Raw genomic sequence first — 26466 nt, 5'->3', positions numbered from 1 at the left:
TTTTATTCTGCTTTATCAACAAGAGCTCATATGTCCCAGGCTGGCCTCAAACTCATTATATAGCCAAGGATGACCTTGAGCTATTCCTCTTGCCTCAACCTCTGAGCGCTAGGATTGCAGACTCTACCATACATGCACACATGCATATATATGTCTATGCATGTATGTTATAATTTGCATATATGTATGCATACATATGTGTATATGTTATAATTTGGGTAGCCTTTCTATTTCTTTCTTTTTGTTTTTTTGAGACAGGGTTTCTCTGTCTGGGACTTTCATTGTAGACCAGGTTGGCCTCAAACTCACAGAGATCTGCCTGCCTCTGCCTTCCAAGTGCTGGGATTAAAGGCGTGTGCCATCACACTGGGCTACTTTTCTATTTCTTAACATACACAAAGGAGGGAAGCAGCAATAACCATCAGTGAGAACATTTTTAAGCATGAAGGGAAATTAATAAAATAAAAATAGAACGCAACAAATATATTATTAATTATAAGTAAACAATAAGGTGCTAACTCAGCTCTGTGGAGGGTGGTGTGGAAAGGTGCAGTATGGTTGCCACCACAAAGCTTCAGGAGACTGATATGGCTTGGATATGGCTTGAGTGTGTTCTACAAAGCCACGTGTGTTGAATTTAATCCCTGTTGTAGGGTATTAGGGTGAAATTTAATTCCAGTGTAGTGTTCAGAGTTGGAGTCCATGGATGATGATCATCAGAGTGGAGCTCACAGGGTTGATGATGATGGCTTCATAAGGTGACAGACCAGAAAGGATGGACACATGTACATGCATGTCTTTATCTAATGCGCTAGTCCATCCTGGGACACTGTCATCAAGGCTGTCTTAGTCACTGTTCTATTGCTATGAGGAGACATTCTGATCCACAGGTGGGGGGCGGGGAGGACAGGGGGAGACAGAGACAGAGATGGGCAGTGAGAGGGAGAGGGAGGAAGAGAGAGAGGCAGAGACAGAGATGGGGGGGGGAGAGACAGAGAGGGGAAGAAAGAGGGAGAGGGAGGAAGAGAGAGAGAGACAGAGAGGGGGAGAGAGAGGGAGACAGAGAGACAAAGACAGAGGGAGAGAGAGGGCGGGAAGGAGAGAGAGAGAGAGAGAGAGAAGGAGGAGGAGGAGGAGGAGGAGGAAGGAGAGGAGGAGGAGGCAGCAGTTTTTTGTTTTGTTTTGGTTTTGGTTTTTTGGGACAGGGTTTCTCTGTGTAGCCTTGGCTGTCCTGGACTCACTTTGTAGATGAGACTGGCTTTGAACTCAAGCTCACAGAGATCTGTCTGAGTGCTGGGATTAAAAGGGTGTGCCACCACATCAGGCTGGTTGCAGAGAGAGAGAGAACTCAAGTGAAGACAGAATGACCCAGAGAACGAGAAGAAGCCAGGAGATTAGAGCAGATTGCTGATTTAGTTTGAGGCCAAACAGAGCAACTCAGGGGCTGAGAGAGAAGCCAGAGTGAGTAAGTCAGCTGGGAGAGAAGTTTGAGCCAGAACAACTGAGTTGAACCAGCAGCCCAGAGCTCAATAAAAACAAGAAAGGGTGCGCTTATTCAGCAGTAAGTCTCAGGGGCTGAAAACATTCTAGGCTAAGGTTAGATTGCATGGAGGCTAGAAGCTTTCAGGACTAGACCTAGGTTAGCAGACAGAGGCATTAAACCTCTGAGACAACAACTGAAACAGGCGAATAAAAGTTGCTTTTAAAACCAGGGGTGTATGTCAACGGTGAGCTATTGTCTCTCTGCCAGAGGCAAGGGAAATGATTCCTTTTGGAGGAACCTGTTCCACAAGTTCCTGAGACATGCTGGCTTTTATCTACCTGCCAGAAATCCTTCTGTAGTCCATCTTGAACTAAGCCAAGGCTGTAGTTTCTGGACATATGCACTTCCTGAGACCTAACAACAGCCATTATTTGTTAAGACTTCTGGGGGAAACAGACCTTTAAATACAGCACCCTACACTTCCGTCCTCTTCTTCCTGCCTGCCTTCCCTCCTCCTTCCTCTTCTCTTCTCGTTTTTTCTTTCTTTCTTCCTTTCTCCCTTCCTTCCTTCCTTTCTTTCTTTCTTCCTTTTTTCTTCTTTCTTTCTTTCTTCCTTTCTTTCTTTCTTTCTTCCTTTCTTTCTGCGAGGGTTTGACTGTGTGACAGGCACAGCCCTAGGAGCTCATTGTGTAGACCAGGCTGGCTTTAATTTCACAGACACTTACCTCTGCCTCCCCACGGCTGGGATTAAAGGTAGGTGTGCGTCACTGGTCTTTTCTTCAGGGCAGTGGCGAAGATGAGGGTTCTCCCAGTCACTGTGGAGGCTAGAGAGCTATGAGGAGTCAATTGCCACTGCTCCTCATCCTACCCATTTCCTGGTGAGATGGGAAACTGACAGCAGTGGCGTGGAGCAGCCTTGCGTCTCGGGAATCCAGCAGACCCTCACTGAAACACAGGAACATTTATTGTATAAGGCAACACACTTTTTCACTGTGCCAACAAAGAGGCCTGGATTTTAAACTTCTGACATAGAGAAAAGATGCCCTGTGGTATCAGCTGATAAGTTAGGATGAATGACAAGTGACACTGTTGTGTCCTAGGATCCTGGTTTTCCCTTTTTCTCATTTTCTTCTTCCTTTTTTGAGACTTAAATCCCACTTTTTTCAAGCCCTTGGGCCAGATCCTTTTCCCCATTCCTCCTTCCCTGTGATAGAAAACAGACACTGTGTCACCTTTGCTAGGTTTTCACTGTTATTCTTCTCAGATCTGTCACCTGAGGAATTTAGCATTTGAGAAGCAGAGGCAAGAAAATTGCCACAAGTTCAAAGCCTGCCTGATGTACATGGTAAGTTGTAACACAGCCCTAGTAAGACTATGTCATACGCAAACAAATAAAGAAGCAAACCATAACAATAAAAAAGAACTCAGCAGGAGTCACTGAGTGCCCACATGCCCTGATCCTGCAGTGGACGGGTACACAGTGAGCAACATTCTCACCTAGGCTGCTGTGTCAGTCAATACAATGCTGCTGCAAAGCACCACCAGTGATGCTGCTTACACAGTGGGAATTCATCACCGCCAGTCTAGAGACCTAAAGGCGAAGCTGAAGATTGTCAGCACTGACTGAGGGGAAGACGCTATTCCAAGCCCTCCTCCCTGGCTTGTACATGTTCATCTTGTCCTTATGCCCCCTCCCCCATCTTTCCTCCATACCTGTTTCTGTGTCTCAATCCCCACTACTCCCCCCTCCTTTTATTTTTTTTAATTTTTTTGTTTTTGGTTTTTTTGTTTTGTTTTGTTTTTTGTTTTTAGAGACAGGGTTTCTCTGTGTAGCCCTGACTATCCTGGACTTGCTTTGTAGACCACAAACTCACAAAAATCTGCCTGCCTCTGCCTCCTGAGGGTTGGGATTAAAGGCATGCACCACCACACCCTGCTCAATTCCTCCTTTTTTATAAGGGCCTCCTCAAATGATCTCATGTTGGTTTCATTTGTCCTCTGCAAACGTGGGGCCATTCTGAGACACTGGGATAGGATTTTGGCATGTAGATTTGTGGAAAGGCACAGTTCAAGCTGTCGCAGTCCAAGCTGTCACAGAAATGGAGGTATGGGCTGGAGAAATGGGTGGCTCAGCAGGTAGGAGCACTGATTGTTCTTCCAGAGGTCCTGAGTTCAACTCCCAGCAACCACATGGTGGCTCACAACCATCTATAATGTGACCTAATGCACACTGTACACTAAATAAATAAATTTTAAAAAAGAAATGGAGGTAGTTAGTCTACCTGAGTGTTCCTGAGTGGACACAGGATTCTGTCTTTTTTTTTCCTTTAGGACTTGGTATTCAACCCAGAGTTTTACATGTGCTAAGACAATGATCTATGCCCCAAATCCTTTGTTCTTACTTTTGTGTATATATGTACATGTACATAGCATGTATATGTGACAAGACAAGACAGTGCAGAGGTTTCTCCATTTTGTATTTCTTGCCGAGGCCATTTTAAGTTTAACTAGAATTTTATTTTCTTGATGAGAAATCCTGTGGAAAATTACCCAACTCTATTCTAGGAAGCCAAGGTCAAAATGCCCCAGCTACCATATCTTAGCTTCTGTTAAACTGCTTGCTTATGCAAACCTCCATCTCCAGCTAACTGCTTATCTCAGCTTCTGTTAAACTGCGTGCTTACAAAAACCCTCCCCTTGCAGCTGCCGAGCAAGGTACTAGAATGTAGTTTTTGCTTTTAACAGCCCTTTACCCTAAATGCTCAGTACTACTCTTATGTCCTGAGTATCTGAATGTAATCTCAGAAGGCTGGAATAAAGGCTGTCAATTGGCTATAGACTGTGAGTGGTCATCTGGGATCTCTGATGGGATCCCTATAACATTTTGGAGGCTCTACTGATTTTCTTGGAGACTGGAAACTCCTGACCCTGAAAAGCAAGGTGGAGTGCATGGCTGGAGAGGACTCTTAGGGGGTACACATTGGAGGCATTTCAGGATTCTAGAAAAATTCTCTTTGATCAAGTGCTCCAGGGGCACCCCAACTCAACAACCCTGCCCCAACAAAAGGTAAATTAAAAGACATCTGGTCTGAACACCTCTGGAAGTCAGTGGAAGTTTGGTCTGTAGGAGGGGCCATCTGGTTAGGAGACAAGAGGAGAGGTTGGAGTGACCATAAATCCTATGTTTGGGACATTACAAGACTCCCCTGGTCTGTTCAGATGTATGAATGTGGTGGCCACCCCTGTTTGTCTTAACTATGTGTCTCTCTGTATGACTGCATCCCACTGTTTGTCTCTCCGTGTTTCTGTCAGTTCTGTGGGTTGTACAAATACATCTAAAATAGAAGTGAGAAGTGATTCCTCCAGTTTGTGCTATGCTTGGGCCCCAAATAACTGAGTATAGTCCCAGATGGATGGAATAAAAATTTTCAGTAAGCTATAAACCATGTCTGAGTGGTCATCTGTTGTGGATGAGTTGGAGAGAGTACATGTATGTAGATGTGCATGCACATGTGTATGTGGAGGCCAGAGGTCAAGATTGGATGTTTTGTTCAATCTCTTCATATGTTGTTTTTGGTTTTTTGGTTTTTTTGTTTTGTTTTGTTTTGTTTTGGGGCAGGGTCTCTTGCTTTACCTGGGTCTTGTCAGTTTGGGTAGACTAGCTAGCCAGAGAGCAAGAGGGATTCCTCCTGTCCCTGCCTCCCCAGTGCTGGGATTATAAATACCACCACACATGGGCTTGTTTGTTTGTTTGTTTGTTTGTTTGTTTGTGTGTTTTGTTTTAAATGTGAGTTATTAAGATTCGGTTTAGCACTTTATCAACTGAGCTGTCTTTCTAGCCCCTGTATTTTTTATTTTGATATAGGTTGTCAAATTCAAGGGTGCTTTTGTAGCCTGAGCTACATAAACCTCAAATGTGTACTCTTCTTGCCTTAGCCTCTTGAGTTGTGTGGGATTGTATGCCTGTGTCATAAGGCCCAGCTAAGACTCTGTGCCTTTAAGTCACCCTGGGATGAGTGTGAAGTGGCAACTCCAGTACCATTAATCCTTCTTGGGACTTGATCCTGTGGCCTGCCTCTTATATGTGGAACGCAATGTTGCTGTAAGCCTGTGCTGCAGAGAGAGCAAGTTTTTCTGTGTCTAGCTTTCTCTTAGGCCTGCTTCATACAGAGGCCATGTGCACACCTCCAGGAAATTAGCCTTCCTAGTTTACCCTGCTTCCCTGCCTCTGTCTCCCTAACTGACACGTGATGGTGCGATAGGTTGGAGGGCCGGCTCTGTCACGTCATGGCTGGCCTCTCTCTGAGACTGGGTTTTGTCATCCTTGGAAGGAGAGGCTTCCTTGTAGAGTCAGAGAGCCCTTTAAGGCCAGAACGAGGCAGGGTTGGTACTTGGTACATAGATAGGGCACAATAGCTAGTAGTTCCTATAGTGATCACCCTACCCCACCACCCCAAGGCAAACCCAGGTTTCATTAATTTATGTTACCTAAATAAATAGCTTTTTCTTTTTCCTAAAGATAGAAAAGGGATGGGGAGAAAGCTCAATGGTCCTTATCTATCAATCATGAAAAACCAAGTTTGGATTCCCAGCAGCCATGTAAATCCTGGGTAGTGATGGTCGTCTGCCTATGATCCCAGACTCAGAGGGCAGGGGACAGAGTATCCTGGGAACAATCTGGCAAACTAGACCAGTTGAACTGAGTGGCAGTGAGTTCAGAGCTGAGACCCTCCTCAGTATACAAGGTGGAGAGTGATTGAGGAAGACACGTGACATCAACCTTTGGCCTCTACATTCACATGTGTGCGCGCGCACACACACACACACACATACACACACACACACACACACACAGAAATACACAGATAACTCTACAAATATAGTTATACACAACTGAACACACACATGTGTACATACACACGTACACACATATAAAAATAGGAGATTGTGTTTTTAAAGCTCCCAGGAGCTGTCTGTCCTAAAACTGAAGGCAATAGGCCTTGCTTTTGAACTCAGTGTCTTGGCGCTGCTTAGGGAGATCTGCCGGGCCTGCTGTAAAGGCCTGGGTTAGAGTCCCTTTAATGACTTCCTGCTTCAAAGAAACCAGCCCGCTGTGCTTGCAAACTAGGAAAAGGGTGTGTTGCCCATGAATTCACTCCTCCCTAGGCTGTAATGGCCTCAGGCATACAGTCTGGAGCCAGAGTGCCTGGTCCCACTCTGGGAGCATACGACATGACCTCCCACACCAGGAACACCCACCATGACCTCCCACTGTGCTATTTTGGGGGGAGTTGTTTAGCTGTACTGCGCCTCTATTTCTTTCTCCTCCTCCTCTTCTTAGGAAAGAGGATATACCATAGTTCATAGTGCATAGAATTAAATGACTTTACAAAAACACCTCAGAGCAGTGCCCAGCACGGAGCCTCCTGCCTCCACGTGTTAGCTACCCGTTGCCATAGCTGTCAGCTCATCCTGTTTCAACTTTATTGTATTTCTCCTTTGTTTGTTCTCTTCCTCTCTGCACTGACTATTCTTGCACTCTTAGGCCATGCTCATCCATTTTCAGACATATGTGTGTGCAGATGGTGCCCGACTAACACTGGCCCAACTTCTTCTACTTTTTCAACCTTATGGGATGGGAAAGCCCCCTCATGCAAACATTTGGGTTGCATTTTCAATATAGTAATCAATATGTTGCTTGAGATAGCCAGGCGTGGTGGCACACGCCTTTAATCCCAGCACTAGGGAAGCAGAGGAGGGTGGATTTCTGTGAGTTCAAGGCTAGACTGGTCTATATAGTGAGACTCTATTTAAAAGGAAAAAAAGAGGGGGGAGGGGGAGGGAGAGAGAAAGGGGGAAAGAAGGAGAGAGAGAGGGAGAGTTGGAGGAGATGGTCAACACTTCAGCATGAAATAGGCTTATGCCAGCATAAGAGTTCTGAGTGCAGTTAATGTATGTGAGGCCTAGGCTATGATGTTCTGTAGACAGCTGCACGTCACATGATTTTTGCTTAAAATATTTTCAGTCTGCAACTTGTTTTTGCTGTTTTTCTATGTGTGTGTGTGTGGGGGGGGGAGGGGTTAGAGTTAATGTCCTCATAGGCAGAGGAGCATCTGTATATTGCTTCCATTGTTTTGTGTTTGCTGAAATTTTACAAAATTATACTGTTACATGCCTTTTATCTATGCTTGTTACCATTGGCTTCTGTCACTGAGCCTCTGTGTTTAGTCTAGTCCATTCCACTGTGTGTCAATGCCACACTTTAATGATCTGGTCCCCTGCTGATGGGTGCTCAGGTGACTCTGAATTATTTGGTGCCCAACACTGAACTACAGCCAGTACCCTTTACCGGCCCTCTGACACAGGCATGAAGTTTTTCTGGAGATAGGACTCTTTTTGTCATCTTGGTGTTCAGCAGTCAGCTATTTACCTCTCCCTTTGTCCTAAAACACTCAGTGACTAAGTCAGTGCTGTCGCAGCAGCTAGCTGTGGAGGTAAGATCTAAAGCCAGAGCTCGATGATTCCATAAAACATCACCTTATTACATGCCTGCTGCTCCAGCTAATGGAATGGGAGTAGCTCTGTGGAATGCGTGGTTAGCCCTTAATCCACTAACTCCCACATGGGTGCAGGGATCAGGGACATGTGTGTTAAGAAGAGCCTTTTGGATCCACTCCAGCGGCATCAATTGCACTTCAGCAGTCAACCCTGCAAGCATGTCATCATCCAACACAAGCAAACATTGTGTAATGGCCATAAAATAAAGACATGGAGCAGATGCTCTGTGCCTCCTGGCAGAGAAGGGTGTGTGGTGCCTTACGTGGCAAGGGGGAGTTTAGGTCACTATGGTGGCTTCAGAAGACCTCCTGTGGTCCAGAGGAATTAAAGTTTTGAAGGAGCCAGCTGACACCAGACCAAGAAGTGCCAACTAGTGTTTGGCTGATAGCTTATGAAGGGTAGGCGGTCAGACGGTCTGGAGTTTAAGAAAAGCCTGATTTAAATGTGGAGCGGTGAGAGCCATTGCTCAGAACGGAGCTTCATTATTCCAGTAATTGGAAAACAAACTGAAGGCAAGAGGACAGGCTCACATTAGCTATAGACTATTTGAACTACAAAGTGGACCGAGACAGTTTACACACGAGCCAAGTCTAGGGTAGAGACCAGCAGACTGACGGGGATGAGAGTGATGGTGGAGCCTGTGCAAAGGCTTGGTTTTGGCTGAATCGTTGTGCAACTCACCAGGGTTGGGGTGGGGCAGTGCCATCCATTCAGAATCTGTAATACCACCCAGGGACCTGGGTAACACGTGAAGCCTGTCCCCAGTGAGCTAAGAACTGAGGATAATGAGCCTGCAGAGCTCTTGCTTGTGGCACTAGCTCTGGGGTGCGTGAAATTTGAAGCATTAGGCCGTGTCTGCAGTTGATGAAAAAGGAGACAGAAGTCTAGGATCTAGGACCACGGTCTTCAGGAGAAGACATGTCAAAAGCCAGCTTCAACAAGTCAGGCTGAACTGAGGTGGGGCGTAGAGTCAGTGATTGATCACTCAGCATACTATTCTTTGAGGGACCAAAGCTTGATTCACTGGAGCATATGAAACTTTCCCTGTGGCCAGTGAGAAACTCTTTAGGGACCGGAGAGAAAAGGGTAGAAAGAATCACAGACACACACACACACACACACACACACACACACACACACACACACCACATACATATAACATACACACACAATACACACACACACACACACACACACACACACACACACATTCATACACCTTGGGTGGATGGAGCAAAGTTTCAGCAACTTTATTTTTTCTCCCACATCTTATACATCCCAGCAAAATCTTTCATGCAGTACAAAAGTCACAATGTGGTTTCATTCCATTTTTTTTAAGTGAACAATTGCAATGAGTACATGTAGAAAACCATGTCCCCAATACCCTCACATGAGCAAATGCTTTATGTATTATGGATGAAAAACAAATTATTCTCCAGAACCCACATGCATTCATAACTAAGCAACTTGCTATGGATTAACAAAGTCCAAGCAAGCAAGGTAATTTTCTCAGCCATTTTCTCTTACTGGCAGGCCGAAATTTGTGGATACAAAGAAAGGATCAATTATTTTATTATTTAATCTTTAAAAATGACCTTATAAAAATCTTAAAAGAATCACAAATCTAAACTTCTATATAAAAAACAATCAGTCATTTCTACTTTAAATTCTCAGGGTGCACATCTACTCATCAGCAATTTTTTAAATTAAATCATATCAGGAATCTGAGGGCAAAAATGGGTACAAGAAACAGAGTGGTGGTGATGCACACCCTAAATGCCAGCACTCGGGTAGCAGAGGCAGGAAGCTCTCTGAGTTCAAGGCCAGCCTGGTCTACAGAGTGAGTTCCAGGACAGCCAAGGCTACACAGAGAAAACCTGTTTCCAAAAAAAAAAAAAAAAATGAGTATAAGAAATTAGTTATGGCCGTGATCACCAGCTCAGCTTTGGCAAGAGAGAGGCATGTTGGTTAGCACCAATCAGGCTTCCGTTATTCTTGTTTTCTGACCTCAAAAATTCCCTAGTTCAGCTATTCAAGAGTGTGCCTTTCTGAGCTTCAAATTGTTCCCTAAGAATTTGTACATCAAAGCCATTAGTAAAAACATCGTACCCTAACTTTACTAGCGATCTACATCTCCAGATTCTTTCTATGGGTGGTGGACTTTGCTAAGGAGCTACATCTCCAAATTCTTTCAGGCAGCAATGCCTGAAAAATATCAATCACTATTATTGTAGGTGCCAGTGACACTGCCCAGTGAGTTGGCTGGAAGGCCCCTTAGAGTTTTCATACAACCCATAGATTGGGAGGGATGTGAAGGCAACACACAGAGCAAAACTCCGCAGCAGAGTGAGGTCCTAAGGACACGTAGACCTCGGGGCTCTGCCTCACCAAGTGACGCAGATCATGGATGTGCTAACTGAAATGTGGGCTGCATTTCATGAGTGCTAAAGCTGTCCTGCCGTTCCTCTGGCAAGGCCCCCAACAAAGCCACCAGCCTTTCATCTCCTGTTTGATGCCAGAAAGCAACCTCCAGGAAGTAGTACTAAGGGTCAGTCTGGAACTTCCTGTTTCCTCCAAACCCTCCCCCTCTCTCCTCCTCCCCTCCCCCCCGCCGTACCCCAATCCAGCCTGGGCTCTTCACATGGATGAGCCTGTTGTCTATGGGCTAGAAATGAGCTCAGGCTCTGGCAGCTTGCTCAGCCATCAGTCAGCTCCATTGGATTCTTTGCTTTTCTATTTGCGATCAGATACCTGACAAGAAGCAAGTGGCTCACACTTGTAAGAGAGAACACAGTCCATCATGGTAGGAAAGGCCTGGTGGCAGGAACAGAAGGCAGTTGGCCACATCACCAACTGACAGGTGAACACTGGTATGCAGCTTGCCTAGGACCCCAGCTCACGGGGTGATGCCACTCACATTTAGGCTAGGTTTTTCCTGTCTTAATCAACTCCTCCAGAATGTCTTTCATAGACACGCCCAGAGGATTGTCTCCTAGGTGATTGGTTACAGATCCTGTCAAGCTGACAGTCAACGCTAACCATCATAGCCGCCATAATAAATACCAGAAACAGTTGCCTTCGACAACAGAAACACTTCTCAAGGTTCTGGAGCCAGGAAGTCCCAGTGCCAGTCATCAGCAGGCCTGATCTCTGAGGCTCTGTCCTCAGTTTGCAGGTGACCTCCTTCTCACTGTGCCCTCACACAGTCTTTCCTATGTGGGCATCCCCTACTCATAAAAACACCATTCCCATTTTATCTTTTTAATTTTTTTAATTTTTAATTGTATGTGCTTTGGTGTTTTGCCTGCATGTATGTCTGTGTGAGGGTGTCAGATCTTGGAGTTACAGACAGCTGTGAGCTGCCATATGGGTGCTGGGAATTGAACCCGGGTCCTTTGGAAGAGCGATCAGTGCTCTTAACTACTGAGCCATCTCTCCAGCCCCCCTCCCCGCGCCCCTACCATTTTATCATTTTTAAATATACAGTTTTAATATTTTAAATATGCTGGAAACCTTATGTTAACTTCAGGGAGACCCAATTCTGGCCATAGCAGTGTTTTCTCTCTTTAGCCCTCCTCCTCTGCTCCTACTTTGCATTTATGTGGCTTCTGGCCGTTTCAGACTGAACTCCTTCTTGCAGCTTAGACTTGAGGCTGAAGCCCCATCTGCTGCTTTGGCTCCGTGTCTTCTGGGACACAGCTGACACTTCTCCACAAGCAAGGGCGTCCAGGAGGTGAGGGGTGAAGCCACATGGTTCATCCTGCATACAACCCCTCCCCTGACGGTGTTTATGGCACCCAGCTTGGCTCCTGCTCACCCCATCCCCTATCAACCGCTTGTCAGAGTTCTGAGGGTCAAGGACGTGTGTGATTAAAATGTAACAAGCCCTGCAGGTCAATAGTCAGCGTCAGCAGTCTGGCCCCCAGCTCACTTGTGACCTTACTGAGTTCACCTCTCTGAGTTTTCCCCTCATCATCAAGTTGGGACAATTCATCTATTTTGGAGAGTTGTTTTAAGGATTAAATTACATATTGGATGAATGGAACTGGTATGAGTAGTGATGTGCACACGTCCCCTGAGAGATGCCAGCTACCCAGGAAGCTGAGGCAAAAAGATTGCAAGTCTGAGCCTGCTGGCAGGTCCTTCTCAAAACAGACAAGACCTCACTATGTAGCTCTAGCTGTCCTAGAACTCACGATGTAGACCAGGCTGGCCTCGAACTAATAAAGATCTGCCTGCTGCTGCCTCCCAAATGCTGAGACTAAAGGCATATGCCAATAAACCTGGCTTCAAAAGGAAAAAATGTGAAGGGCTGGAAAAAGCCAGACACTGTGACTCATATCTACAGATATTCAGAAGTTCAAGGTCATCCTTGTCTATATAGTGAATTCTAGGCCAGTCTGAGCTATGTGAGAGACTGTCTGAAAACAACAACAACAACAACAATAACAACAACAACAACAACGATTGAAGATGTAACTTAGAAGTGAAGTGCTTGCATAGCATAAGGCCCCACCACAGAAATATATACATACATACACCACACCTACAGATACAGACACATGCATGCACACACACATGCATACAGATACACACAGGCACACAAACATGGACAGACAGACAAAGACACACACACACACACACACACACACACACACACACACACACACACACACCCATGAGAACCATTTCTTTGCTCAACTCCCTTTCTGGACAGAGGCCTGGATGGAAGATGATCATTGGCCAGCACATCAATCTGACTCACACAGACAAATATTTTTAAGATTTCAGAAGAATACCCAAGTCTGGCTAAATTTAGTACAGTTATTTTTATGGGACAGAAGGATCTTGGTTGAGAAAGGAGTTGGGAGGAAAGAGCAACATCCCCTGCTCCCAGCAAGATGTAATGTAAACTCCAACTCCATCAGGAGAGGCCATATTGGAAATTCTGGGATTGACTAGAAAAAAGGTAACTGTTGCTCCTTGTGTAACTATTTCTGAAGATTAGTGGTTGTCTTTGGGGAATGTGTTTGTGTCAACCACTGGGTTTAACCTTCACTGTGCATTGAGAAAACCTAAGAGGTTGAAAAGAAAAAAAGAAGAAGAAGATGATGAAGAAGAAGGAGGAGGAGGAGGAGAAGAAGAAGAAAAGATTGTGTCCATGGGATAGTCTTTCTTTCTGTTTTGGAGGGAGATCTGGAAATCAAGTTTGAGAATACCCTGGGTGATTGCATCTCGTTCCTAGGGTGGTACTGTTCAGTTTGCAGCTCATGCCAACCATTTCTCAGGCAGTTAATAAGACATCCAGCAAACACTTACTAAGTGCCTGCTTCATGTTAGGCACAGGTAGTTCTCAGCTTTTAAATTAGAGCAGAGACTGTAGCAGATAAAGTCCCTGTCTTTATGGAGCCTCCGCTAAAGTACACTGTGAGACACTCAATAAAAAAAAAATACCCAGGACATTATATCCCCTGTTATGTGCTTTCCAAATGATGAGTGCTTGGGAAGAGGTAAATGGGAGCAGTTGTGGAGTCGGGTGGAGGTGTGGCCTTAGGATTTTACAGAGAATAGTCAGGAGAGACTTCATTACTAGGACACTTGAGCAGACTTTAGGAGGTGAGGGCCAAATGGCATAGTTATCTGGATGAATAGTGCTTCAGGGAGAGGAAACAGCCAATGCAAAGGCCCTGAGGTGACCATACGTGTCACATGTTAGAGGATGGCAAGGAGAGTACTGTAGATAAAGGAACATGAGCTGGGAAAGTGGTGGAAGGTGAAGCCAATCAGAGATGTAAGAGGGCTGATTGCATAAGGCCTCATAGGCAAAGACTAAATTTTATATTTATACCGAGTTGAGAATCCATGGGAGGGTATGAGATGTGAGACGATTCAATCTACATTTTCAGTAGGTTTTTTTTGTTGTTGTTGTTGAGTGTGGGAGTATGAGGCCAAAGGCCAAGAGACTGGTCAAGTCACCTTGCACATTGCGTCAAGTGACAAAAGCCAGACACAAAAGGACATAGGATACTGGACAGTTCCACCCATACGAATGTCCCCAGGTCAGGTAAATTCATAGGGATGGAACGTAGAAGGGCAGGTAACTGGGCTCTAGGAGAGGGGAGGATGGGAGGTAATGTTCAATGAACATGTTTGGGAAGACAGGAGAAGCTCTGGGAATCACTGTGTGCAACACTGTGAATGCTCCTAAAGTGATTGGATTCTCCATCTTAAAATGGTTAAAGTGGAGACAGCAAGATGGCTCCAGGGCCTGAGCTCAGATCACCAGAACCTACATAAAGGCAGATGTGGTAGCAACCCCAGTGCTTCTACTGTGAGATAGAAGGCAGAGACACGAGAAAAAGCTCATGGTCCAACACGAGGTTATCTATTTTCTAACCTCCACAGGTAAACTGTGGCTTATACATATCTGTACTCATAAACAAAGACTTTTTAAAAATAGAATAGTAAATTCTATTATTTACATTTTCCACAACTAAAAAAATTTAAATAAACAAGAGGCCATTACAATGCTCCAGGTAAGGGATAATGGAGGCTTGGACCATGACGTTGACCAGAAGCTGCTGGCGGTAGAGGTGGTAGACATGGTCAGGTGACATCTAATGGAACAGAAAGAATTTGCTAGAGTTGGAGGCAGAGTTTGAAAGCAAAGAACCATCAAGTCTGGCCCTGATGTATTGGTTCTGAAAAAATAGAAGGATGAAGGATCCTTCTCTGAGAAAAGTAATGTTGAGAGGAGAACAGGTTTTATGGCAAGAGGTAAGGGACTTGGTTTTGAAAGTGCTAAGCTTTTGACATCTATTAGACACCAGAATGGACAGGTCAAGTTCAGGTTAGATGACTGAAGCTAACGTGGAGACTGAGTGGAGATGCTGGAAAATACCCATGACACAGCCCTTCTTGTCAGCATGAGAGGAAACTCAAGCCAAGACCCCAGGAACCTCAGAGGAAGGCATCAGCAAGGGCAGAAGGATTAGCTGAGCTAGGAAGGGAGACCCAGAGAGCAGGGAGAATGGAAGTCAGGCTTCGAAAGAAAGCAACACACATGATATGTCTCCATTACAGAGAAATGCAAACAGAGTGTTCAGTGGGCGGAGTTACGTGGTTGTCTGAAAAGACGTGTTGACTTTGAGAAGAGTAAGACTGGGATGCCTCACTTCTCTTCACCATCCAAGGTCACTGTCCCCCATAGCCATCCTCCCAACAGGAGCAGGGACATTTTTAAAGAAGAAAGATGTGGCCGGGTGCAGTGGTACACGCCTGCCATCCCAGCAGCTGGGGAGGCAGAGGCAGGAATATCTCTGTGAGTTTGAGGCTGGCCTGGTCTACAGAGTGAGTCCAGGACAGCCAAGGCTACAGAGAGAAGCCCTGTCTTGAAAGAGAGAGAGAGAGAGAGACAGAGAGAGAGAGAGAGACAGAGAGAGAGAGAGAGAGAGAGAGAGAGAGAGAGAGAGAGAGAAAGAGAGGGAGAGGTAGAGGGAGAGAGAGAATAAGTGTTTTTGGTAGTCCAGAAGGTTGGAAAATGATGACCACTGCTTAGCAGGCAGCATGGAGGTTGAGACAATGATTGGGTGGTTGTAAGAATGACTGAGGAGGGGCTGGAGAGATGGCTCAGTGGTTTAGAGCGCTGCCTGCTCTTCCAAAGGACCCGGGTTCAATTCCCAGCACCCACATGGCAGCTCATAACTGTAACTCCAAGATCTGACACCCCCACACCAATGCACATAAAGTAAATTAAATAAAATATTTTTTTAAAAAAAAGAATGACTGAGGAACAGTCTCAAAGCGTAGTAGATTAGTATGCTCAAATCTGTTCTGGGCAGTTCTTTCGAGGCAGTATTAGACCCTGGAGTAGGGGATGAATCAGCAGAGAATAAATATGCTTCTTTTCCAACAATGACTGTACTTTAAACCTATCTTCAACCATTAGTTTTTACATAAAAAATATTTTCCGTCTAGTAGAATTTGAACTCAGCAAAATTTTAAAAACTTTTTATCCTTAACATATGTGCATGTATGTCAGTGTGAGTATACAGCAAGTGTGTGTAGGTGCCCGTAGAACTAAAAGAGGGTATCAGATCCTCTGTAGCTGGAATTAGAGTGGTTGTGAGCCAACCTGACGTGGCCACTGAGACCTGAGCTTGGGTCCTTCTGAAGAGCAGGAAGCGATCTTCACTGCTGAGTCATCTGGTTGTCTCTCTAGCTCAACCCCCGCCCCCCTTGCGTTTCTTCCTACTTTGCTATTGCTGTTTATTTGAGATATGCTCTCACTGTGGAGCCCAGGCTGGCCTGGAAGTCTCCATCCTCCTGCTTCAACCTTCCAGAGTCTGAGCTACAGGTGTCTGTCTGCGTCATCATCGTTACACTAGGAGTAGTGACCCTCCAATGCTGTTTGTGGGGGTACTACAGAAGCTGACTGTCTTCGGAGGCAGGGCCTTTAAAGGGGGTGTTTAATGAAAACAAAGAGATGGGACTATAATGCTTTGGACTTCCTCCTGGCCACATGCTGTGGGACGTGCAGGTTGGTGTCATCTGGGGAACCGCCTTTGAGAGTGGAGATCCTGTGCATCCTTGCTGTGACCAGCCCCCATACAAACCCCGCAGTGCTCAAAGGTAAAAGTCATTACTATTTAAAGCAGAGCTGAGGTGATGGGGTTGAGTGGCATGTGGCATGCGCCTCCCCCCCCCCCATTAGGATGTGGGGGATCCAGGCTGGACTCCCTCTCTGCAGTGCCAGGCACCCATCTTCTCCTCTCCTCCTTCCCACTGTTGCCCAAGGAGAGCAGATGACTCCCAGCTGCTGAAAGGTGCAGAACTCACCGCATGTTATAGCAGCATCAGCAACTGTGAATCAGGTGAGGGATTCTTCCCATGGTAGACACAGCAGGAGAGTGTGTGTGTGTGTGTGTGTGTGTGTGTGTGTGTGTGTGTGTGTGTGTTGTGCCAAAATGCTAGCCTTCCATACTCCCACCAGTTTCCTGTTCCAGATGACAAAGCTCTCGGCTGTGTTGCAGGTTCTTCCTCGGCTTTTCATGTTCGCCCTAGTAAGGAGTGTGGGAGCCTGTGCCCTAGTGTGCTTTGAATCACTCAAAGGCATCCAGTATAGCAGGGGCCATCTCTAGAAAATGTGAAACTCACATCAAAGCAGGCTCTGCTGAAGGACCCCAGGTCTCAGAGAAAGCAGAATTTAAGATAACAATTTTTTTAAAAAAGATAGTGTAAAACTGACAAGCAGGAACTCCTGGGGACCTTGTACAGGTTCCCTTCCTCCCTTAGGATATGTAAGTGGTTAGCAATCACCAGGGGACGGTGAAGAGAGACTTTTTCAGTTGTTTAAGTCGTTTGTGAGTTGCTCACACTTTGATAAATAGCCCCTGACCCATTCTCATGGAAGTAACCACAATTAAACTCACTAGTTTACCAAGCTAGACTTGGGTAGAAGAATTATTTATTTCTTTGTCCGCCATCGGTGCCCTCTCTGAAGTCAATAGGCATTTGTTCACTTTTCTCTGGGAAAAGTATATGACACCACGCTAGACATGTGTGTCCATAGACTCTGGGGATAATTTTCAGAATTTCAGTCCTACATGTCCTAGTAGCTACTGTGATGAGAAAACATGTTTTTCAGGGAACAAGTGCAAAAGGGATTGGTCACCATCCATCACGAAGAAAAGTCAGAAGGGACACATGGAGGCAGAAGCCATGGAGGAATGCTGCTTACTGGCTTGCTTTTTCACACACCACCTGTGTAGGGGTGACACCACCCACAGTGGGCAGGCCTTTCCCACACCAATCATTAAACAAGAAAATGCCCTAACAGGCTTGCCTACAGGCCAAGCCTAATAGAGGCATTTTTAAAATTGAGGCTCTCTCTTCCCAAATTACCCTAGTTTGTCAACAGAAGACTAACCAGTAAAGCCTGCCACCTGAGCCCGAATCTAGCCGGGCTGAGTGGAGGCAGTGGGCAGGCGAAACTGGTTCTTCAGGCAAGCGTGGAAATGACATCATCAGCAAGTCATTCCTCATGGATCTTAATACTATGAAGACTTGCAAGATAGCGAGGAACAAAGATATACATGGTCCATTCTGACTCCTTGCAGAGGAATTTTCTGTCTACGTGTTTCTCTCAGACCTGTGTTTAGATCTTCTGTGGGGGCAAAAACTCTCTACTGGGCATTAGGGTCCCCTGTTACCCAATCTAGGGCATTATCAAGGTTACATCACAGGAACTAGCTGTCCCTGGGTTAAAGTGGAGCCGAAGAGGCTGAAAAGAAGGCTTGCAACTGCAACAGTGGGCAGTGATTTACCTTGAACAACTGGTCTACCCCAAAGCACACGGTTTAGCCCAGGTTGCTGACAACCCCTCTCTAGTTGGAGCCCATTCCTTTTACTGAAGGCTTCGCCGCAGCACAGGGACACAGGGACACTCAGAGAGGAGCCAACACACCCAGCCACGACCAATTCCTGCCTCAGCCCATGGTGACCATATGCTTCCTCAGGTCAAAGCTTTAGGAGCTTGCAGGCTCGCCTGGGGCCGGTGGAGGTGGAACAGGGTGAGCTAGAACCCAGGGAAAGGACATCAGAGAAACTGAATTATTGGGCATGTCCAATATTGACCAGGCATGGAAAAGAAGGTGACCAAACAAGGACTCATGACGATTCTGTGTTGCTGATACCGGATCTGTGCCAAACTCAAACTCTGCCTTAAAGGTAAGATTGCAAAAAGGGTCTTATTTACATGTGGAACTGCAAGAGTGGAACGGTGGTCACAGAGGCTTTGGGGAGGTCATGGATAAATGGTGTAAAGTTTCTGCTGTGTAACAAAAGTAGCCTCACAGGCCAGTGCTCGGAGCTAACCATGTACTGGTCTCCTCATGTCTGCAAGACATACCTTCCAAGGCCCCCCAGTGGATGTGTGAAACCCCAGTTAGTCTCAGAGCCTATGAAAGCTCTCTCATATACACGCAAACCTCTGATAAAGTTTTGTTTATAAACTAACCACAGTAAGATTCTATAACAGCACAATAGATCAATTGTGACAGTATACTATAAAATGGTTATTTAAAGTTTATGAATTATTTATTTCTAGAATTTCCATTTAATATTCTCAGACTATAGTTGGCCACAGGCAACTAAAACCTAGGAAAGAAACCAAAACTGTGGGTGGAGCAAAGAACTGTGTGCTCTGTTGTATTTTTACATTTTTTAAAAGTGGATCTATTAAGTACTCTTACACACACACACACACACACACACTCACACACACACACATACACACACACACACACCTGTAAGTACACATCTGTAAATCGTAATAAAGTGTTTGGAGGAAACTTTAGCAGGTGTCAGATATACTTACGGACTTGGTGATGATGCAGTCATGGGTGTACACTTATCTCTACATGTGTTGTGAAATAGTGATCAAAACATCGAATATGTAGGTTTTAAAAAAGGATATGTTTATTTTTCATTTTCTGTGTATGTGTGAGTGCTCACATTTATGTGCACAACACAGTGCATGCCTGGTACCTGCAGGGGTCAGAAGATGGTGTCTGATCCCCTGAAACTGGAGTTACAGCTCCTTGTGAGCCACCCAGTGTGGGTGCTGGGAACCAAACCCAGGTCCTCTGCAGAAGTGGCACATGCTCTCCAGCCCTAAATATGCAGTTTTTTAAAATGACAATCATTCCTCAATAATGTGGCTTAAAATCTAAGATGGGAGGTCATGGTGACCACGCCCCCAACTTCTTCTCTTCAACTTGTTTTGTGACCAAAGAGGAAGGAGCCAGGAACAACCCCGTGCCCTGCAACACTGGCTTTGAGCTCTGTGGAAGTTGCCTGGTGACCAAAACGTGGAGTCAGGTTTGTTATCTCGTTGTCTCCTGGACGGTTGTTTATTTATTTTTTTAACCATGTTTGAAGTCTTTTAATGAGTAGCTGTTTATATTTCAAGCCAAATGAGCACTTACTATTATCTTCAGCTACGAAAGCATTTGGTGTTTTCTGTGCTTAGGCAGCTAGTTTCAGAATCCAATAATAGCCTGTTTTACACCAGACGAGAAACGAAAAAGTTGTATTTAAATCAGGTTTCTGACAACTTAGTCCTATTTCAAAAATCATTGGAGGACAGAGCAAACGGAAAGAAACTTCTGGTGAGTTTTTTTTTTCTTTCTTTCGTGTGTGTGTGTGTGTGTGTGTGTGTAATGAAACCATTCATGTACCACAATGAATAGAATTGCCTCCCTTCTAAACCACTCACATTTTATACATTGAGATTTTGTGTAGGCATCTTTTTAGAGTCGGGGTGTTTAAATGCTCGCCTGCCTGGCATCCTTCCACGGCCTGCTCTGTCTCTTCCTTTCATTTTTTCCCTTGGCCACTTTTAATTGGACCGTGACTCACACCAGTCTCTTCAAGTGCTTTAGAAGCAGCCCAAGATGTCCAGGGTCGGTCCCAAGAAACTTAGGTCTGGCAGCCATCCCAGCTTGGGGGGGAGGGGGCGGGGAAGCCACACGTTTCTTCAGCCATCTCAACTGGCAGAGGTAATTACAGTTGCAGGTGCTTGTTCAGTGCCAAAGGTGGGAGCAGTGAGAACAGGTCCAGCTGCCCTTTTGTTTCCAGCCCAGAACACATGTAATGACTTCTGTTCACAGCCCGCCCTATAGAGCGCTCGCAAACCACTTCCCTAGAGGTCTTTAAAAATAGCACTGGTAAACACATACCCACTGCCCTGGAGGTTTCTGAATGGGTTGCGTCCAGATGAAGAAGTACAGAAGAAACAGACTTCCTCCACTCCTGGAGCCTCCCAGAGAGATTCTATGAGGGTTCCAGGCAACCAGGGGCCTCGAGGTCCGTTCTGGACTTCACTTGGCAGGGAAGGAGCAGTGAGGATTGGTTAGCGTCTTGAGGAGTGAGGCGCTGTTGGAGTTTGGGTTTGACAGAAGCCTCTGGTGCCCAGAAGAACAAAGGGATGTTGGCCTACACGTTCACCTCGAGGCTCCTTGTGTAAGGCTGGGGGCACGGGGCGAGGGTGGGGGCGGGGGCACAGGGCGGGGGCGGGGGCGCTCTTTGCGGTCTCCCAGCCTAGCTCTCTTATAGACAGAGTTGATCAACAAGAGAGTGGTTGACGCCATACTGAAGCAGGCCTGCTATCTGAATGGTAAATTATTTTCCATTTTGTATGGGGGTTGGGGTGGGTGTCCTTTAGAAGGAGGGTTCTTCATCTGGGTTCCTCCAGATGAAGTTTCTAGATTTTCACAGAAAAAGGGTAATGTGCAGGAGGACTTGACAGGAAACACTCTTCTATTCTAGAACAGAGGACATTCAGATTCTGGACATCTTGCACTGCCTGACTGCAGCTCCCTGCCCCCTACCCCCATACCCCAATACTCCATTTTAGGCATTGTCCCCTTACTTTGCAAGTTCTTGCCTTCATGTTTCCAGGGCCCAGTGAGAAAGGCAGGGACCCATCAGGCAGCAGAAAATTCACAGTTGGAGGACCGAGGCTCACATTCCCTTCTGGAGGCGGATGCCATTTCTGCTTTCCTGTACATTGCCATCTGCTTATTCATTTACCAAACAGACACCTACTAAAATGACAGTTATGCACAACACAGACTGTGCCTAGGAGGGGTGACAGCCACATCTTTGCCTGTGTGTGTGTGTGTGTGTGTGTGTGTGTGTGTGTGTGTGTGTGTGCAAGAGAGGGGGCAGAGGAAGAGGGAGAGAATAAGCATATCATTTTAGAGGCAGGGTTCCATGGCATGATCTCAGATAATCACACACACACACACACACACACACACACACACACACACACACACACACCCTCCCTCTATTGGACAGTTAGGTAAAGTGGTAGGTCATCACTAATATCAAGTTCCTATTCAAAGGTGGAAGATGCTGAAGGACACTAGGTAATTAGAGTGCTAGGTACAGCATGGTGGACCAATGGTGGCTCTTTGAGGATTTATTTTCAAACATACCATCATACATCCATTTTTGCGCTGAGGCCTAGCACTTGGAGGTGCTTTGGGATTTCTCAGTAGCAGAGACTGGGGACACTTCCCAGATCATTCTCAGTGGGGAGCGGCTCAGAGCCTGGCAGTGGTTGGCTCTGTCCTGGGAATGACACTGGTTTCATTTGAGCTGTGTGACTCACATATTAATAACGCTGTTTCCTGCTGTCCTCAATCGGGGTAGGTTAGACATCCCCTGCGGGCTGCCTGCCCTACATGAAAGTGCTTTCTTCCTCTTTCTCTGCAGCATTTTAAGCTTAAATATCACCCTTTGTGACGAAGGAAGATGGTAGGGTGAGACTCTACACAGCTAGACAGTGGACCATAGGTAACGGCCACATTATACACTGAGAAAAGCCCATGCAAGGATTTGTGCCCCATGTGTACCATGTGGGGTTTGCTTCAGTCTCTTTGGAAGAGCCACCCTTTAAGTGAAGCTGTGAGGCTTTTAAAAACAAGATCCAACTTACTGTCCAAGTATTCTTTCTGTCACCAAGGTGCCATGAAGTAAACTATTTCACCCTGAAGTCATGGAGAGTCTTTAAAATATTAAAAAGCAGAAAAGCCACCCTCAGCTAGGTGACTTTCCAGTGAGGACAGATTTTTGAGGATGGGGAAAGGCAGAACTCTCTGGGACTGGGTCTCCTATGAGTGGAGTCTCCGTTCAGGTCCTCTGCTTTGGTTTTCATGGTGTTGAACTCCCACTGTAGCTACTAACTCATGTCCAACACATGCCATCCTCAGCCAGTGGGCTGTGGTCACAAAACGTCTCAAAGTCATACGTGGTGATTCTCCCATGGTGCCTCACCTTTCCACATTTTACTCTCCCTACTGTCTATCTTTAGGGAAAGAGGACTTGTAAGGATGACAGACCGATACATAGGTAACTGTAGAACAGCAGAGATAGAGAACACAGGGCGACTGAGGACCTACGAGAAGCATTAGACCCTTCGCATGGGCCGTCACCTCAACACGTCAATGTCTGTGGCTGGGCATAAGTGTCTTTGAATCTAGGCTTAATATTCAGAAGATGCTTGTTTTCAAGAAATATGTCAGATGTAGTATGATATTAATTTTGTCAATAATAGAAGTGAGACCTCATTAGTCTTCTCTGGCCTTAGAACTATGGTAGAGAAGGAAAGTGCTATTTGGGGTCCATGCTGGACTCCAATGTGGACAGTTCACTTACCCCTCGACCCTGAGAGTGGGTGGGATTGTGCTATGTATTGGAAATGATGGGCTGTGAAGCTGGGGTGGGACAGGTGAACTTAAGTGGCACAGGGACCTGAAAATTTAGAGTATACAAGTGGGAAGGAATAAGGACGTTTGAAGACTATGTTAGTGCAGTTTCTATTGCTGCAGTGAAACACCATGACCAAAAAGCAAGGTAAGGAAAAATACTGATTTGGCTCACACTTCCGTATCACTGATCATCACTGGAGGAAGCCAGGACAGGGACTGAAACAGGGCAGGAACCTGGAGGCAGGAGCTGATGCAGAGGCCATGGAGGAGTGCTGCTTACTGGCTTGCTCCCCGTGGCTTGCTCAGCCTGCTTTCCTATAGAACCCAGGACCACCAGCACAGAGATAAAACCACTCACAATGAGCTGGGCCTTTCTGTAGACCAGGCTGGCTTCGAACTCACAGAGATCCCCTTGCCTCTACCTCCAGGGTCCTGGGATTAAAGGTGTATGCCACCACTGTCTGGTAGGCTGGGCCTTTCTCTATTAATCACTATTTTAGAAAATGCCCTACAGGTGGATTTTTAAAAATAATGTATTTAATTTTATTTTATGTGCATTGATGTGAAGGTATCAGATCTCTTGGAACTGGAATTACAAACAGGTGTAAACTGCCATGTGGGTGCTGGGAATTGAGTGCGGGGTCCTTTGGAAGAGCAGACAATTCTCTTAACCACTGTGCCATCTCTCCAGTCCTCACTTTAAAAAAGGATTTGTTTATTATGCATACAGTGTTCTGCCTGCATGTGTATCTGCCTGCCGAACAGGGCACCAGATTTCACTATAGATGGTTGTGACCCACCAAGTGGTTGCTGGAAATTGAACTCAGGACCTTTGGAAGAGCAGCCAGGGCTCTTAACCTCTGAGCCATTTATCCAGCCCTACAGTGGAATCTTACAGGGGCATTTTCTCAATTAAAGTTTGGTCCTTTCAGGTAACTCTATCCAGCACAAAGACTGTGAACATAGATGCTTCTAGAATACTGACTAAGGAAACCTGTACTTAGAAGAGGCTAGAGAAATGACCGGATTAGTTGACGCAGGGTTTGTATGTTGTAGCAAAGAGCTTGTTGACACTGATGCTAAAGGCTGTGGGAGGTCGGGAGGCTCTTAAGTAGAGCAATAGTGAACTTACCCTCCTAGGAGGCATTTCTGTTCACATAACAGAGATGACTCTAGAGGTGGACCAGAAGAGCAGAAGAAGGGAAGTCACATAGAAGACATTGCCTTAGTCCAGATGGGAGATCAGGGTTCCTTGGCCTGGGATATAACAATGACCATACAGAGAAATAGCATGATAGGATGTATCAGCGGGAGATCCAATCCTCAAAATTTACTAGTAAATTGGATATAAGAGCTGGGAGAAAGGGCAGAGCTACAGAGGGATCCCAAGCTCTGGCTTGATGAGTAGATGCTCAGAGTACTATTTGCAGAAATGTCAGAGTGGGAACAGGGAGTAAGGAAAATTGAGGTGTCGTGAGACTTCATTACAGCAGTGTCAGCTAAGCAGCTGTATAAGGGATCTGGGACTCAGAGGGTGTTGAACAACCCACGTGACGAAACCCACTTGCCCATCTCATCTGCCTGGACAAGTTATTTAGCTAGTGTTTCAGTTACTTTTGGGTTGCCATGACCAGAATACCTAATGTAAACAGGGGAGGAAAAGCTTATTTTGGCTCATGGTTTCAGAGAGATTTCAGTTGATGATAGAAGAAGAAGAAGCATTGGGATGTGGCAGAAATTCATGAGGCGGTGGCAGGCCAGGAGGCAATGCAGACAGGGTGAAGCCAGAGGCAGATCCCCTTCAAAGACCTACATCTAGTGACCTCCTTCTGCCAGGTATGCCTCTTGTCCCCAGAGCTCCACAGTGTCCTCACCCGGCACCACCTGCTGGAGACCAGGTGTTCAACCACACTTGCAGGGGACATTTCAGCCTCAAACTATGCAAGTAGAGACCATTAGTGAGGCTTCCTTGTTACTGCTATTTCTTTTTGTTGCTGTCATTTTTCAGGCCCTGATATTAAATGATACAGATTACACCCTGCGGAAAGCTCTGCACAGATGGGGTAGAGGGATGGCCGGTGGTTAAGAACACTCGCTGCTCTTTGCAGCAGACCTGAGTACAGTTCCTAGCCACCATGTTAAGTGGCTCACAATGCCCTGTAACTTCAACCCGAGGCACTCTAACTCCCTCTTCTGGCCTCCATGGGCACCTGCACTCATGTTCACATACCCACACACAGATACACAAGCATACCTATAATTTAAACCACAATAATTAAAAAATTCTGCCTAGAAACAAATCATAAAGTATTATTACATGACTTTACTTTGAGGAGATTGTCATCATTTCCAGGGTGATTTTTCCCTTTCCGTACAGTGGCTGGCTGTCAATCATTTTCTCGTTGGGGCATAGAATGCAAAAGACTTTTTTTTAATTCACTTCAATGAATGTCTTTTGGAAAATAAAAGACTCTTTAATTAATGTGTTTATGGGGCACAATAGCTTTTTTCTTAAAGATACCAGTCCCTTCCTAACACACACAGCTGTGCTTCAGAGCTCGATTCTTCACCCAGCCAAAAGGCCTCCCAGGGATCCACTATTCATCCAAGCTAGGCCTCTCAGACTCTGCACAATGGAGCCGCTTCCCTGCAATGCTCCTGCCTGCAGAATCTCATTCATGTGCCTGAAAGGGGCCAAGATATTTAAAGCTCATTTCAGGAATGTTTTATAATAAGAACTGGGGGAAAGAACATAATCTCATTTTAAAAGATTTCCTTCCTCTGCTCTGCTGATAGAATCAAACAATCGGGTAACCCATCTGTCTGCAACCCTGGCCAGATTGTGTGATGTGGTTTTGAAGTTATTTGAGTTCCTTTGTTCCAAGGTACCTCTGGGGGGATGCTGTCCCCTCTATGGTATACACACATTCAGCCATTTGATCATTGGGTTTGCAAATCCAGGAGCAAAATAATGAGGCGGCACTGTGGGGAATGTCACTCCTCTTCAGTGATCAGGACCCAGGATTAGAGAGTGAAGGTGACTTCTAAATGGAAAAATGGATTTAAAGAGATATGTTCAAGGGCTGGCAAGATGGCTCAGTCAGTAAAGTGTTTGCCATGCAAGCAAGAGGACCCCCAAGTTCAATC

The sequence above is a fragment of the Acomys minous genome, assembly GCF_964271855.1.
Source record: "Acomys minous genome assembly, chromosome: 5".
NCBI lineage: Eukaryota > Metazoa > Chordata > Mammalia > Rodentia > Muridae > Acomys > Acomys minous.
The sequence above is the reverse complement of the archived record's forward strand: the minus strand, read 5'-3'. Positions refer to the sequence as shown.